Source organism: Coenobita brevimanus, chromosome 102 (genome assembly GCF_032717465.1).
Source record: "Coenobita brevimanus isolate Jiangsu-jjx chromosome 102, ASM3271746v2, whole genome shotgun sequence".
Classification (NCBI taxonomy): domain Eukaryota; kingdom Metazoa; phylum Arthropoda; class Malacostraca; order Decapoda; family Coenobitidae; genus Coenobita; species Coenobita brevimanus.
Window position 1 is genome coordinate 35,554,287 of NC_137055.1, and position 14,958 is coordinate 35,569,244.

Here is a 14,958-nt window from a genome sequence, read left to right on the forward strand (position 1 = left end):
GGTGGAGCCAGGGAGAGGAAAGTTGGCTACCCTTCCCCCAAACAGCTGCAATACCCCTTTACGGCCTTCCCAATTCACCGTTTTTCGCTGTATTTGATCGTGAATTTCCCACCGTGATTTTCTGAGGTTATTCATCGGGTTTTTCACTCCCATTCCCTTGAATTTTGAGAACAGGCTTAAGTTTTTTGGGTCTAGTTTTGCGTTGAGGGAAGAATGGGTCTCCGGTCCAATTTTAAGTTGCCTTTTTTTTCTGGATCTTGGTTCTGGCACGTGAGGGTGTTTGAGGCGCTTTTGGCGAGGGTGGGGTGGCTGGGGGGAGGAAAGAGGAGGGGGAAGGGGAGGCAGAGGGGAGGAAAGAGGAGGAAAGAGGTGGGGTGGGAGAGGGAAAGAGCAGGAAAAGGAAAGCAAGGGAAGGTAGGGGAGGAAGGAGTGGAGGAAAGAGGTGGGGAGGGAGAGGGAAAGAGGCAGGGAAGGGTAGGGAAGGGGAAGGAGGAAGCAAGGGAGGGGGAGGGAAGGGAAGGGAGGGGGAGGGAAGGGAAGGGAGGAGAAAAGGGAAAGGGAAGATAAAAGAAGAAGGCAAAAGGAGGGAGGTGGTGGAGGGTGGGAAGAAGAAAAGGAAAAGGAGGTAGAGGGAGGAGGAGGCAAATAGAAGGGGAGGTTGGAGGAGGAAAAATAGTGGGGAAGGGAGGGAAGAAAGGATGTGTGAGAGAGGGGAGGAGTTAGATGTGGGGGATGGAGGAAGGGGAGAGGGAGGAGAAAGGGAAGCGGAAGGAAGAGGGAAAGATGACGAAATGAAGGGAAGGAAAATGGAAGTGGGAATGTGTGGAAGGGATGGGGAGAATGATGATGATGATGAGGAGGAGGAGGGTGTTAAAGAGAGGGAAAGAGTGGGGAAGAATGGAAGGATAGGAGGAGGGAAGCAAGGAGAAGGGAGGGGAAATTGGGAGGGAAGAAAGGAGAAAAAAGGGAGAGGTGGAAGAGAGGGAGAGGGAGAGTGAGGAGGAGGTAGGGGGAAAAGGAGGGGAAATGGATGGATGGGAGAGTGAATGAGAAAGGGGGGGGAATGAGGAGTGGATGGGTGGGTGGGAGGGAGGGAAAAGTGTGAGGAGAAGGGAAATGAGGGGATAGAGGGGAGATGGGTGGGTGGGTGGGGAGGGAGGAGGGAAGAAGAGACAGAGAGAGGGAGAATAAGGAGGTGGGAGATGAAGGGAGAGGGGAAACGGGTGGGTGGGGGGAGGGAGAGGAGGAGGGGAGAGCGAGGGAAAGGTAGAGAGGGGAAATCTTGTGCAAGTGGGTGGGTGGGTGGCAGAAAATCCCAGTGGTTGCAGATTCACTCCCTCCCCGGCATTGGTGCAGTGAAGGGAACCGCCAGTGTGTGTGTGCCTTGAATTCGGTGACCGCGGAGTGAATACCATTTGTGAGTGTGAGCAGAAAGAACGTGTGCACTGTGGATATATTGATGCATCTGTACTCCCAATCCCAGGACAAAAATTGATGCACTTGTACCGTTGCTTTATTAATCCGAGAACAACAGATATTTTACACATCTTACTCTTACTCCTACGATCATTTCTTGAACAACTGACTATCGCCCACCTTTAGCAGGGTGAGGTGATGTATCAATCTTGTATTTCCGGTTGTAAATACGGTTACTCGCAGACTTCATTAACGATTACTCTCAAAGCATATGACTTCCATGCCACATTACTTCGATTACTCTCACGATTATCCCCAAAAGGACAGACTTCCACGCAACAGTGACTAGAAAAAGCAAAAAGTGCAACGCAGCATCTTGCATCCGTTTCTCAAAGTCTGGAAACTGGAAACCCAAGTGAAAATGGAAGTTACTCGATCGCGTTTCGTCCATGCCGCTAAAGACTCGTGGATTCTCGTTCGTCCCCGCCTTCAGGATGTCAGCATCGAGGACACAGGGACAAAGGAACGTCGTGAAGCGCACAGGGGGCCGAGTTGGACAGCCTTTATATCGTCCGGGTGACTTAAGGATCGAGCGAGGTGCGACGCTGACTCACGCTGTCTTAACCTTTTCACTTGGAGGATTTTTCTTTATATCTGCATATCAGAGGTCGTAAGCTGGTCCTCCAATTTTCATCCCCTTAGTCCTTGTACTCCCCTTACCGGTTTCATTAATCTAGGAATGTAAGCCTCTTTGAAGGGTTAAGAAAGTCTACACTAATCCCTTCAATGAGAGGACGATTTTTTTTTATTATATTCTGGCAACTGGCTAAAATACTTAAATATATTGAACTGTGGTAGTCAGGTCGTCAAAAACATGGAAGTGGCCTCCGTATATTTTGTGTTTGATAAGAGCTGTCGCAGTGAAAGGGTGAAAGACAGCCTCCTTCGACCCTTCCACTAAGATAACACCTCACCTTAAGATTACGCCTCAGGTTAGGATGCAGTGTCTCGTAGTGAGTGGGTTAAGAATCAGTGTTCACTAAATCTAAGTTCAGGACTCACCCCAGTTCAGTTGCCGCCGCCCCCGGGTGTCTGTCGCACCTCCCTTTCATCACCACTAAATTTAGATCCGCGGAAACGGTGCCTTCTGAAACTTTGCTGAGCTGGCCACCTTATCCACCACATACTTTGCTGAGTTGGTCACTTCACCCACCACATACTTAACACAGCCTCAGCTTTATTCTCGTCTTAAGCAGAATTATGTTTGAGCAAAAGGAAGCCCACAAAAGCAGGCGAAAAATTTATAGAATTTCGACGGCAGTTGTCCCCCCCTCTATGCAGCAGCAAGGGTCGTTTTAACCTCCCTAGCAGTTCTTCCTTACCAGTTTGTTTTCATAGATGGTACGTTAATATACTCATGTAGGTTATTATGTATGTCGATATTAAAGCAAAATACACACACACACACAAAGTATAATATGCACAACACTTGCTATGGATGAGGTGCAGAAAAAACTCTAAAACTGACGATAACATGACCCTAGTTGTCAGCTGAGGAAGGGGACAGCTATTGGCGAAATTGTGTTGAAAAATTTTGCTCGGCTGTTGTGGACTTTCTTTTCATGCATCGAAGGTCAAGATACTATGATTTTTCCCCGTCAAAATTTCATGTGTAAAAAATTGTTTATTATATTTCCCAGGCGCTAAACCCAGGTCCATGGATGACAAGCCAGGAGAGTTAATAGAAAGGAAATAGTTTAACCTGTTATAATATGGGTTTGGTTCAGATCTTGTGAGGTATAATTGAGATAACCTTGTCTTTCTTAGTGCACGTCCACACCAGATGGTTGCTGGTGCTGGCGGTTGCAGGCGATGATTGTTGCCTATAAAAGTTCTCATCCGTACCCGCGCGCGTCAGCAAGTATCTGGTGTGGTCGAGGCCTTATGGTAGTCGGGTCGGTGGTTCGATTAAGGTTTCTGTTGTATTTTTTGGTGATAGGACAGACTCCATCCCCTGTTCCCTTCTTAACAGTTACAAAAATAAGTTGACTTCTTTACGCCCAGAAAAATAAATTGGTAATCATTGAGGAGGAAGAGAGAAGGAGATAGGATAGAATTGGCTTCATTAGGGCAGCACATTTGGAAGAACTCAGTGAAAGCAATATTGTGTGGAGTTGGGTATTACCAGGTTTATACTTTTCTAAACAGTTGAATCTTGTGTTTATTCTGTTTTCTGCTACAATCTCATACCACAAAGCTTTCCCAGATAAGCAGACGAGACTTCATGTTAGTTTGTAGTGACTGTATTACCTGCATAAGTTAGATTTCATGAAGGTAGTGACTGAATTAGCAGCAGAAATTAGAAATCATGTTGGTGCCATTTTTCCAACTTGCTGGATTTTTGTGGCTGATATGTGATTATATTCGCTTCATGACTTTCATGAAGGTAGTGACTGAATTAGCAGCAGAAATTAGAAATCATGTTGGTGCCATTTTTCCAACTTGCTGGATTTTTGTGGCTGATATGTGATTATATTCGCTTCATGACTTAGATATCCTGTAGGCTCTGTTACCTTTATTTTTGAATGGCATTGGTTGATTTAGAAAGACCTCATAGGGTTTTGACGCAGTTGCAGGAGTGAAGAGAAACTATTAACCGTAAGTGTAGCAGTGTGAGTGTCTAGTTGGGGTAATGGTTGTGTCTTTGGCGTTACTCCATTTTCGTACAAGTCTGAGATCAAACTGGCAGCGGCTTTGATTGTCACTGGTTTGCTACTGGACTTTGAATTCTGGCCATTTATTTATTTATTTATGTATTTATCTTCCTCTTTTTATACTTAAGCGCTCGTCCAATTTAAGACACTACTGACAGACTCATTAGTTCTGTTTAGTGTACCATCTAACTATTGATATGTACTTTTTGAGACTTTTTAATATGTTTTGTGGTTTTGTCTGATTTTTTTCAACGATTTATTGCCTATTTTACCGCCAAGTTTTGACTCACTGTTTACTCCGCTTAATATAGCTATCCTTTTTATATAGCGGTATATTAAGCTTACACGTATTGACATATGATATAAAGCATAGGTTTTTATATCATATGTATAATACGTATGGTGATTTTTACATGACATAATCGCTTTTCTCGCCTAAATAACCTTCATCTAACAACTTATTTGTTTGAATCCATTTAAAACACTGCTAGCGCCTCAGTCTTTTTGGTTAGCACAGAAAGACGATCGAAGTGTGATCAAATCCTGTCATATACGGTGTTCGTTGGCGATTATTCACGGTGCAGTTAATTAAGGTGTTCGTCGTCATTAATTAAGGTATTCATCCTCAATTAATCACAACACATATTTTCACCTCTGTTTGAAGCGCAGGAGTTTTATGGCCGCGAAGTTTTACTAACTGCGATTTATGTTCAACACCCAAACAGTAGAGCTATTATTTACCTCTTGACCTTATTGTAGTCAGTTTTAAATCTTTCTTGCGGTGATATTATGTGAGCTGAATAAAGACGTCTGTTGTTAGCTGGAGTAAAGTACGAAGCGTTTTTATTTTTCGGCGAAGAAGTTAATCGCGATAGTGTTTGTTCCTTGCGTCTTATATATCTCTTGAGCACAGTGTTTAATATCCCCTGCGTTTTATATATCCCCTGAGCACAGTATATACGTGTGGGAAACTAAAATGGAAGATAAATATTAGGCTAGTGTGATAGAGTTGTAGTCCCAGTGTAGAGTGAACCCCGTGGACTGCAGGCTGAAGTTTCCCTCCTCCTGCAGTCCACCATCCTCCTTTCTGGGGATAGGGAGGGAGTTGAGGGACGTGTGTATAACCAGGCAGTGAAGCCACCTGGTTATATCGCTGCCACCACGTGAAGGCGTCCCTCTCCTGCACCAGGTTAATATATTCCGGCAACACTGCTAAGAGAGAGAGAGAGAGAGAGAGAGAGAGAGATGTCCGTGTAGATTATGTATGTGTGTTTGATTCATGCTAACGTGCACTAGGCTACTCTCTCTCTCTCTCTCTCTCTCTCTCTCTCTCACTTCTGCGACTTCTATTAATATTAAGGCCAGACCACCGAGGAAGACCCCCTCTCATCTCTCTCCCTTGCACACACACACACACACACACACACACACACACACACACACACACACACACACACAGCTTAAGAACCAGAAGGTCTTTGTGATCAGTGTATATATGTAACTCTCTCTCTCTCTCTCTCTCTCTCTGGCAAAGCCCCCAGGTGTCTTTATAAATTATTAGACCCAATATTCATGGCGTTTCTCTAAAATTCGTGAGTGTGAGATAGAGAGATATTTTGAGAGAGATTTTAGACTCCTTTCCAACTCTCTCTCTCTCTCTCTCTCTCTCTCTCTCTCTCTCTCACACACACACACACACACACACACACACACACACACACACACACACACACACACACACACCTAGCAGCATTTTCTTCTTATCATTACATCTTCCTCCTTATAGATATTTTTTCTTTCTTTTTTTTTAATATATCCAAATCATGACATCTTTAAATTCTACTCCTGATTTTATGCAGTTCTCAGAAACACGCCCGTTGAAGATTATGCACGAATATTTACTGTTATAGAGAAATTGTGTATCTATATCACACTGTTTAGCTTTTCGTGTATGTAAATGACCTATGTTTTTATTCATCGTTTTTTAATTGCTTGTACTTTCCATCGACTGAGTTAGATTTTTGTATATTTGTCTTTATTGTCTTCCTCTCTTCGTGTTTTCTTTCGATTCATTTAGTTTTTTGTATATTTGTTTTTATCGTCTTAAATTCCTTTTGTTTTTTTCCCGATTCCTTTCTTTTTTTCAAAAGAAGTTGGTTCCGGGTTCGTTTTTCCGAGGTTTTATGAATACACTCGAAGGATGACGGGGTGACCATACTGTAGGTTAGCATGTCACCCGCCCAGACCCGCAGATTGAGCACATTTGGCCAGAACGGATCCCAGCATACTAAACATAATGTCCTTTGTAGCAACGTAAAAAGGATTCGCGGCCTTTACTTTCTGTCGCAACCACCAGCACTTCATTAACTGCATCCATTGGTGATTTTTGGTGTAAATTGCGATCCTGTAAACATCGTCAACATTAGGTCCTGTAAACATCGACACAGATCCTTCAAACATCGATACAAATCCTGCAAACATCAACACATTTTGTAAATATTGATACATTTGATCCTGTAAACATCGACACAGATCCCGTAAACATCGTAAACATTAGGTCCTGTCAATATCAACAAAGATCCTGTAAACATCGATACGTTAGATCCTGTAAACATCGATACAAATCCTGTAAATATCGACACAGATCCCGTAAACATCGTAAACATCGACATCCTGTAAATATCGTAAACATTAGGACCTGTAAATATCGACACAGATCCTGTAAACATTGATACGCTAGATAATATAAACATCGGCACATCGAGGTCAGTGAGACAGACAAATGACAGGTCATGTGCACCACCATCACAGCAATATCAGTGTTCCGTCAAGTAGCACAGTATCCAACCACACCCTCCCACCACAACAACGAGTAGTGTTCCGTGACGTAGTACAGTAACAGCAAGCATTCGTATTCCTCATCCGTGACGTAGGACAGTAACAGCAAGCATTAGTGTTCCGTGACGCAGCACAGTGAACCACAAAATTCCTAGCTAACTCCCAACAGTGTTCCGTGACGTAGCACATCAATTACCAAACAACCACTTCCCCATTTAACTTACAACAGGCAGAGTGTTCCTGGACAGTACAGAAAAACGAGAATAGCCCAACACAGGAAACGACAATACCCCCACCTAACTTGGAGCAAAGAAAGTGTTGCGTGACTTAGCACAAAAAGCCACCACCACATCCCACCCACCTCGAGGCACATATATATCCACATAATATATGGTGCATGGTAGGCGTGTCGTCTCTACACAATATATGTATTTGTGATATATATGTCAGACAACAGGAGTACAAGCGATCACCACAAACCTGGCAGACTGGACCGCCTCCACGCCGCCGACTCGCACCAGCAGGTTCGGCGACCCGATGTCTGATACCACAATCATGAGACAGGTCAAGTACTCGAAAAAGGTCACCGTGAAACGCAACCAGGGAGGCGGGGCCCCTGTCGGTACCAAGGACTCGCCCAAAAGTCCTCTTATTTCACTATCCGACATGAAGGTACGTCTGGGTCCCGTGGTGCCTCTGCTTCAACGTTTGGCTCATATTATTATTAAAACTGGGTGCCCCAAGGTGTGCACATGCCCCACGATATTTGACGACAGTTTCTAAAGCAAGGGATGGCTATAGAATACGCATGATGGTGATAAAGCATGCCTGATGGTGATACGACATGCGTTATGGTGATGGAACACATCTGATAGTGATAAGACATGTGTGATCTTCCTGCACTCTGTAATGTGGGATGCAGGCTGATCACACCTTGCAGTCACAGGTGTACCATGCATGACCGTCCAATATTAGGGGCTGCCTCACACCTCGGGGCACCCAGTGTTAATAAATTCGGCCGTTTATATTTCAGTTGGCTTCAGGCGCTGCTACCACCGCTCTCTCCCTTACTCGGCACGCTCTCTTATTTTATTTATTTGGCCACCTAAGTTTCGCCATACTCTTCCCCTCCCACCTACCCCCAACCCCCCCAGGGTCTGGCGTCCCCCTGGGTGACTCGTGGCTGCCCTGTCGCTCGCGGTGTTTTCTTAATTTCATCTTTGGTTTCGCTCATCTTCGGTTTCAGTTTTTATCCCGTGATCGTATTAACTTTTCTTAATCAATCGGAAGCTACATGCAATTTTCCCCCCCATCCCCTGCAGTATTATAACGTCTTTACTGTATTTTATTCGTGCTACCACCAGACGATTTTACTCAGCTTCAGCCTAACCTCGTGTCAGTGAAGGATTTTAACACACTCCACAAAAAAGGGTGTTTCTCCCGCCCTGAATAATATCGTCTGTCGGTAGTAACAATAAAATATAAAAGACGCCATTGTGCTGTAGAGGGTAAATATTTAGTTTTCTTTATACCTTCATTGTTCCACTTCTGTCGCAATTTCGTTTACTTCTTTAGCTGGCCTGAACCCTGTGCTCTGTGGCCTGTCTTGTATTAACCCGTAATGTTGTAGTGGAGTGACTGGTGTCGTTGTAGCATGCCAATGATAGCCACTGCCTCCATGTATCTTTAGTAGTGTTGGACTCTCTCACTCCCTCACGCTAGAGATCCCAGAGTAAACAAGACAGATTAACTTTCGTCACTGTGCTACGTATGTCTTCAACCAACCAAAATAAAACACTTAACTCTGTAATGGTGCTGGAGCGGGACACCTTCATGTGGTGTCGTTAATATAACTGGGCAGCTCCGCTGCCCAGTGATACAGATGTCCCTCATCTTGCTGCCTTCCGACAGGAGGATAGTGGACTGCAGTTGAAGGGCACCTTCAGCCTGGGAACCTCCGGGTTCATGTCCAGATGAGCCTAGGACAACAACAACAACAGTAACCATTCTGTTGTGACTTGTATGTCTGGTTGATCACAGTGACAAACGTATTTCTTAAACCGTCCACACTCATCACAACAGTTAATTGTTTATATTGGCTGGACAGATGACAAAAGCAGTTCAGTGCCGAAAGTTGTCCCATTAGTGTTTACTTCTTCTAAGCGGTCTCTACACCCCCTCGTGTTTCGTACCCCTCCCTCCAAATGCTCGACGGTCAGCACATCCCCTTCCCCTCCCCCCCATACCAAATTGGGTATTGTGCTGCATGCCGGGGATGTTGCTGAGTTGTGTGCCCTCCTGTAAGTGTGTCTCTCCCACAATGTTGATATTCATGACTACCGCAGGTGCTGTAGCGACTGTGACAAACGACCTGTAGCATGTTAATATACTGTTCCCAATGAGCTGTCTTTCTGCCTAGAGATTATTAGTGCTGTGTTGCACCTAGAGATTATCAGTGTTTAGTTGTGTTGCATCCAGAGATTATCAGTGATGAGTTGTGTTGCACCCAGAGAGTATCAGTGTTCACTTGTGTTGCACGTGTGTCAGTTGTGGCTGTGTTGGTGTTGACAGTAGTTTAAGATTACAACACATACAGAGTCTTTAGCTGTCTTGTTATGTCTGTAGGTACTTTCATGGTGTTTCAAGGGCAGGTATTCCACGTGTTGCTTACCCATATCAGGTCCCCTTGTGTCCCCTTCTCGTATTCTCCCCCTTGATCTCACTGTCCCCTCCAGCTGGTCCCCTTGTGTCCCCCTCCCGTAGTCTCCCCTTTGATCTCACTCTCTCCCCCCCCAACTGGCCCCCTTGTGTCCCCCTCTAGTAGTCTCTCCCTTGATCTCTTTCTCCCCCAGCCCCCTTCCATACCCAGCATCACTAAGTCTACGGTAAACATACATGAAATTTCGTATGTACTATACAGGGTGTCACATATGTTGCACTGTCGACTATTTATGTACATTATAGAGGAGGCAAAATACTTCAGTGGCAAGGAAAGTAGCAACAATTCAGCTATCGTGTACATCGTTACATATTATTACAAGTACATTCAAAGCTACAGTATTCATTGCAACTCCTCCTGTACTCTAAATTCAGGTAACTTTGAGGCTAATCGGGGAACACAAGATGGGAATATTAAAGGTTACAAGCAGTGCAGTAACTAGACTTAAACCTGATTGATACGTAATTCTAGATGATTTTATTGAGACTGATAGAGGCGGTCAGGATTGATGATAGATATTGATTAAGAAATACGTGATTGAGAGGAATGAGGGAATGTAGAGGTTAAGTAGAATGACATAGTGACAGGCTAGGATGACGATAGAATGACATGGACAGAAAAACTTGAATGAATTTCTTGAAGATGATGCATTTGTAAACAGCGATGACTCATGATTCCAAGTTAAACTGAGGGAGACTGGAATGAAGTGCAGAGGCAGACTGGAATGAGAGGCAAACTGGAATGAAGTGTAAAGGCAGACTGGAATGACGCTATGTAGAGACAGACTGGAATGAAAGGCAAGCTGGAATGACGAGGCAAACTGGAATGAAGTGTAAAGGCAGACTGGAATGACGCTATGTAGAGACAGACTGGAATGAAAGGCAAGCTGGAATGATGAGGCTGGAGATTATATGAAGGAAAGACAAGCTGGAATGACCCATTATAGACGGACTGGAATGAACCACTATAGAGACAGACTGGAATGAACCTCTATAGGGACAGACTGGAATGAACCACTATAGAGACAGACTGGAATGAACCACTATAGGACAGACTGGAATGAACCACTAAAGAGACAGACTGGAATGAACCACTAAAGACAGACTGGAATGAACCACTATAGGACAGACTGGAATGAACCTCTATCGAGACAGACTGGAATGAATCACTAAAGACAGACTGGAATGAACCATTATAGGACAGACTGGGATGAACCACTATAGAGACAGACTGGAATGAACCACTATAGAGACAGACTGGAATGAACCTCTATAGACAGACTGGAATGAACCACTATAGAGACAGACTGGGATGAACCACTATAGAGACAGACTGGAATGAACCTCTATAGAGACAGACTGGAATGAACCACTATAGACAGACTGGAATGAACCACTAAAGACAGACTGAAATGAACCACTATAGAGAGAGACTGGAATGAACACTATAGAGAGAGACTGGAATGAACCACTATAGACAGACTGGAATGAACCACTATAGAGACAGACTGGAATGAACCACTATAGGACAGACTGGAATGAACCACTATAGAGACAGACTGGAATGAACCACTATAGACAGACTGGAATGAACCACTATAGACAGACTGGAATGAACCACTATATGGACAGACTGGAATGAACCACTATGGGGACAGACTGGAATGAACCACTATAGGACAGACTAGAATGAACCACTATAGAGACAGACTGGAATGAACCACTATAGAGACAGACTGGAATGAACCACTATAGAGACAGACTGGAATGAACCACTATAGAGACAGACTGGAATGAACCACTATAGAGACAGACTGGAATGAACCACTAAAGACAGACTGGAATAAAAGGAGAGTGGCATATGATTGAATTAGTCGCAGATGAACCTATTGACACCCCAGTAAATATTAAACCACAGAGAGGAAAGGCTAATTTCTGATACTTTATAAATCTCATGGGCAATAGAATGAGATAGAAAGACCATTATCAAAAACCGAACAGTAGAATGAAGGGAAGAGTGACCGTGGAAATGCGTCACATAAAGTTAGCAGAAGAAACGAAATTGGTGATACTTGATGGAATGAAATTATAATTGAATAGGCTATAATTATTTTGGTTATGATGAGAGAGAGAGAGAGAGAGAGAGAGAGAGAGAGAGAGAGAGAGAGAGAAAGAGAGAGAGAGGCGGAAGGGGTGCGAGGTATAAATAGGAATGTCACGATGTGGAATAATGTTTGAGAGAGAGATGCCTGTGTGTGTGTGTGTGTGTGTGTGTGTGTGTGTGTGTGTGTGTGTGTAAACTATAAGGCGAGTGATTAGACTCATTTTACTCTAACCTAACCTAAAATTGTCATCTCCCTATCTTGAAAGCTCAATTGTAACAAGAGATTAACATGAGAATATGATGTTAGTCAAGAAGAAACACCGTGGAGAGGATTTAGACCCACTGACAATGAGCTACGTGAAATAAGCCGAAAAGGGAAGAACTTTGAGACAAGTTAAGATAAAATAACTACAGTTCTATCATTTTAACTTCTGTAGTTTTGCAAGTATGATTATAAGAATGTGTTGTAAATTAGTTAAATCTTTTGCAACTTGAAACGAGAATAGAGAACCGTAAATTTTGGACCTAAAAGCTTCCCGACTGTGAGCTGGTAGGCGAGGGGTGGTACGCTAGGCACCATCCCGGCCAAATGCCACGTGCAATAACCAGGTAGTAAATGGTTTTGCACTTTTAGCTTCGGACAGTGAAATGAGGCGTTGTGATACCATAGAGTTTATTCATAGCTATTGTGTGAAGTGGAAGAGGGAACGAGAAGTGTGGGAGGGTGTATATGTGGCAGTGTGATGTGTGAAGTGTGGTAGTGTCATGTGTGAAGTGTGTGGCAGGTAGATATGGTAATGTGTGGTGACGCGGTGTGGAGTATGATGGTGTGGTATGGCAGTGTGAAGTGTGTGGCAGTGTAGATATGGTAATGTGTGGTGACGCGGTGTGGAGTATGATGGTGTGGTATGGCAGTGTGAAGTGTGTGGCAGTGTAGATATGGTAATGTGTGGTGACGCAGTGTGGAGTGTGATGGTGTGGTATGGCAGTGTGATCTGTGACAAAGTGAGATGTGTGTGAAGTGTAGGAGTGTGAGATTTATTTGAGGTGTGTGTGTGTGTGTGTGTGTGTGTGTGTGTGTGTGTGTGTGTGTGTGTGTGTGTGTGTGTCATTGTTCAGTGACTCTTCTAACATTTATTATTCAGAATTATTTAGAGAAGACAGTCGTGGCGAGAGGGATGATGGAAGAAAGACTTATTAGGTTTGTTTTGTGGGGGAAATTGAGGGAGAGTAAGCTGTGTACGTCAGGAATTTACACACACACTCTCTCTCTCTCTCTCTCTCTCTCTCTCTCTCTCTCTCTCTCTCTCTCTCTCTCTCAGTAACAAAATCAACAACAGCACATCACATCAACATTCAACACTCCACTTTAAAAATAAATGATAACTCCCACAAAATAGTTTATGTATATTGAACATTTTTTATTTTGGGTTCAGATTCAAAATAACCTTAAAACTCCATTATTTTTTTTTTCATCTTAGTCTGCGTTATATTTACATTCATTCATCCTCTTTACCTTGATCAAACGCTGGCTGTCTTTCTGCTTCCCTCCTCCTTCCATCTTACGCCTTGTCTGTCCTCCTTTCATCATGCCCTGCCCTTCTTCCTCCATCTGTCATTCTCCTTCTTTCATCCTTTATACTCTCTTTGTTTTCTCTTTATACTCTCTGTCTCCCCTCTTTTTATCATGCCTAGTCCTCCTTCCTTTCTCTGTCTTCTCCTCCTTCCTACTCTCACACTTTTCTCTTCACTCTGCCTCGCTCTTCATAGTCTCTCTCTCTCCCTCTCTTCTCTCCCATGTCTTCATCCCTTCCTTCTCTCCCTGTCTTCATCCCTGACTCCCTGTCCTCTCACTCCTTCCTACCTATCTCCTCTCTCCTCGCCCTTTCCTAATCTATTCACCTTTTCTTCCTCGTCCCTCCACCTTTCGCCCTTCCGTCCCTCCATATCATCACCCTCTTTCCTCTTCCCTTCCTCATCTGTGACCCATTTCCTCTCACCCACACCACCCTCCGTTCCCCTTACTTCCACCTTGTTTTCCTCCCTACATTTACTCCTATCTCCTCACCTTGTCTCCCTCTCCCCTCCCCCTTTTCCCTCACCTTTTTACGTATTCTCCCTCCCCCCTATCACCCTGCATCTTAACTCTGTTCAGTGTTCACCTCTCCTTCTACTGTCGCCCTTCCTCCCTCACCTTGTTTTCCCCTCACCTCGTCCTTTCTCCCTCTCTCCTCTCACCCTCTTCTCCCTCTCCCCTCTGTCCCCCTTCTCTCCCTCCCCTCACCCCTACCCTCAGTCAACTCTCCTCTTGAAATTATACCTTTGGCACCAACTTGTCCCTTCATTACTCTCACGCCAACAGTGACATTCGTTTCTTCGTTGTATATAAGTCATGTTTATCGTCTACACCAACGTTGTTCTCAAACTGCCTTCACACTCACTTAAACTTCAGCATTCTGGTCTTGTTTTGTCTTCACGAACGCCATCACCGACTTAGAATTGTCTTTACGATGCATTACTGTCACCCCCTTCTGTCCTCGCTAGGGTGTTCAAGATTCGTCCCCTTTCCCCTCTTGTCTTTATACATGACTTCCACCTCCCCCTTTCATTTTTTTTTCTCAGTAGGGTTCTTCGCTTCCTCCCCCATCCCCATCTTGTCTTGCTTCTGCCCCTTAATTCGTCGCCTGGGTTGTTTTTCCTCCCTTTGTCTTCACGGTGTTTTATTCCACTGTTTTGTCTTTGCTAGGACTGCTTCTCATCTCAGCTAGGATCGCTTAGCTTCCCTCACCTCCCCTCTCCCCGTGGCTTATCTCGTTATCACTCGCTTGCAATCATCGTTTTAGTGTTATCTTCCTCTCAGTTCACGGCCAAGCGTATCCCGTCTGTGTGGTAGTTCTGCGCTGGAGTTTACATCTTAGGTCCGGTAAACTCAGGCGCCGTGTGACTCCGCACCGTTTATCACGCGCCTGATTAAGTTTTGGAAATGATTTTGTGCCAGCAGAGCCATTTGCTGTACATCATTTCTCTCGCCCTGTCTCCCTTCCCGACAACAATGTGCGTTGAGGAAATATCATCCTTTGCCCGCCGACAGAGGGTTAAATTTGGACAGGCTTATCTCACATATCAGTTTGGTCTTGTCTTCCTCTCACTCTGTCTACCTTTTATACT

At 44.3% G+C, this 14,958-nt stretch overlaps 1 protein-coding gene across 5 annotated transcripts in view; it reads left to right on the plus strand.

Moving 5' to 3' along the window:
- The first annotated feature begins 1,350 nt into the window (after positions 1-1,350).
- Positions 1,351-14,958, plus strand: part of tmod (tropomodulin) — a 135,420-nt gene continuing 121,812 nt past the window's right edge. For all 5 annotated transcript variants that reach the window (XR_013900070.1, XR_013900072.1, XR_013900071.1 and 2 more), the window contains exon 1: positions 1,351-1,417. The gene's annotated coding sequence lies outside the window, so the exon portion shown is untranslated. The remainder of the gene's footprint in view (positions 1,418-14,958) is intronic.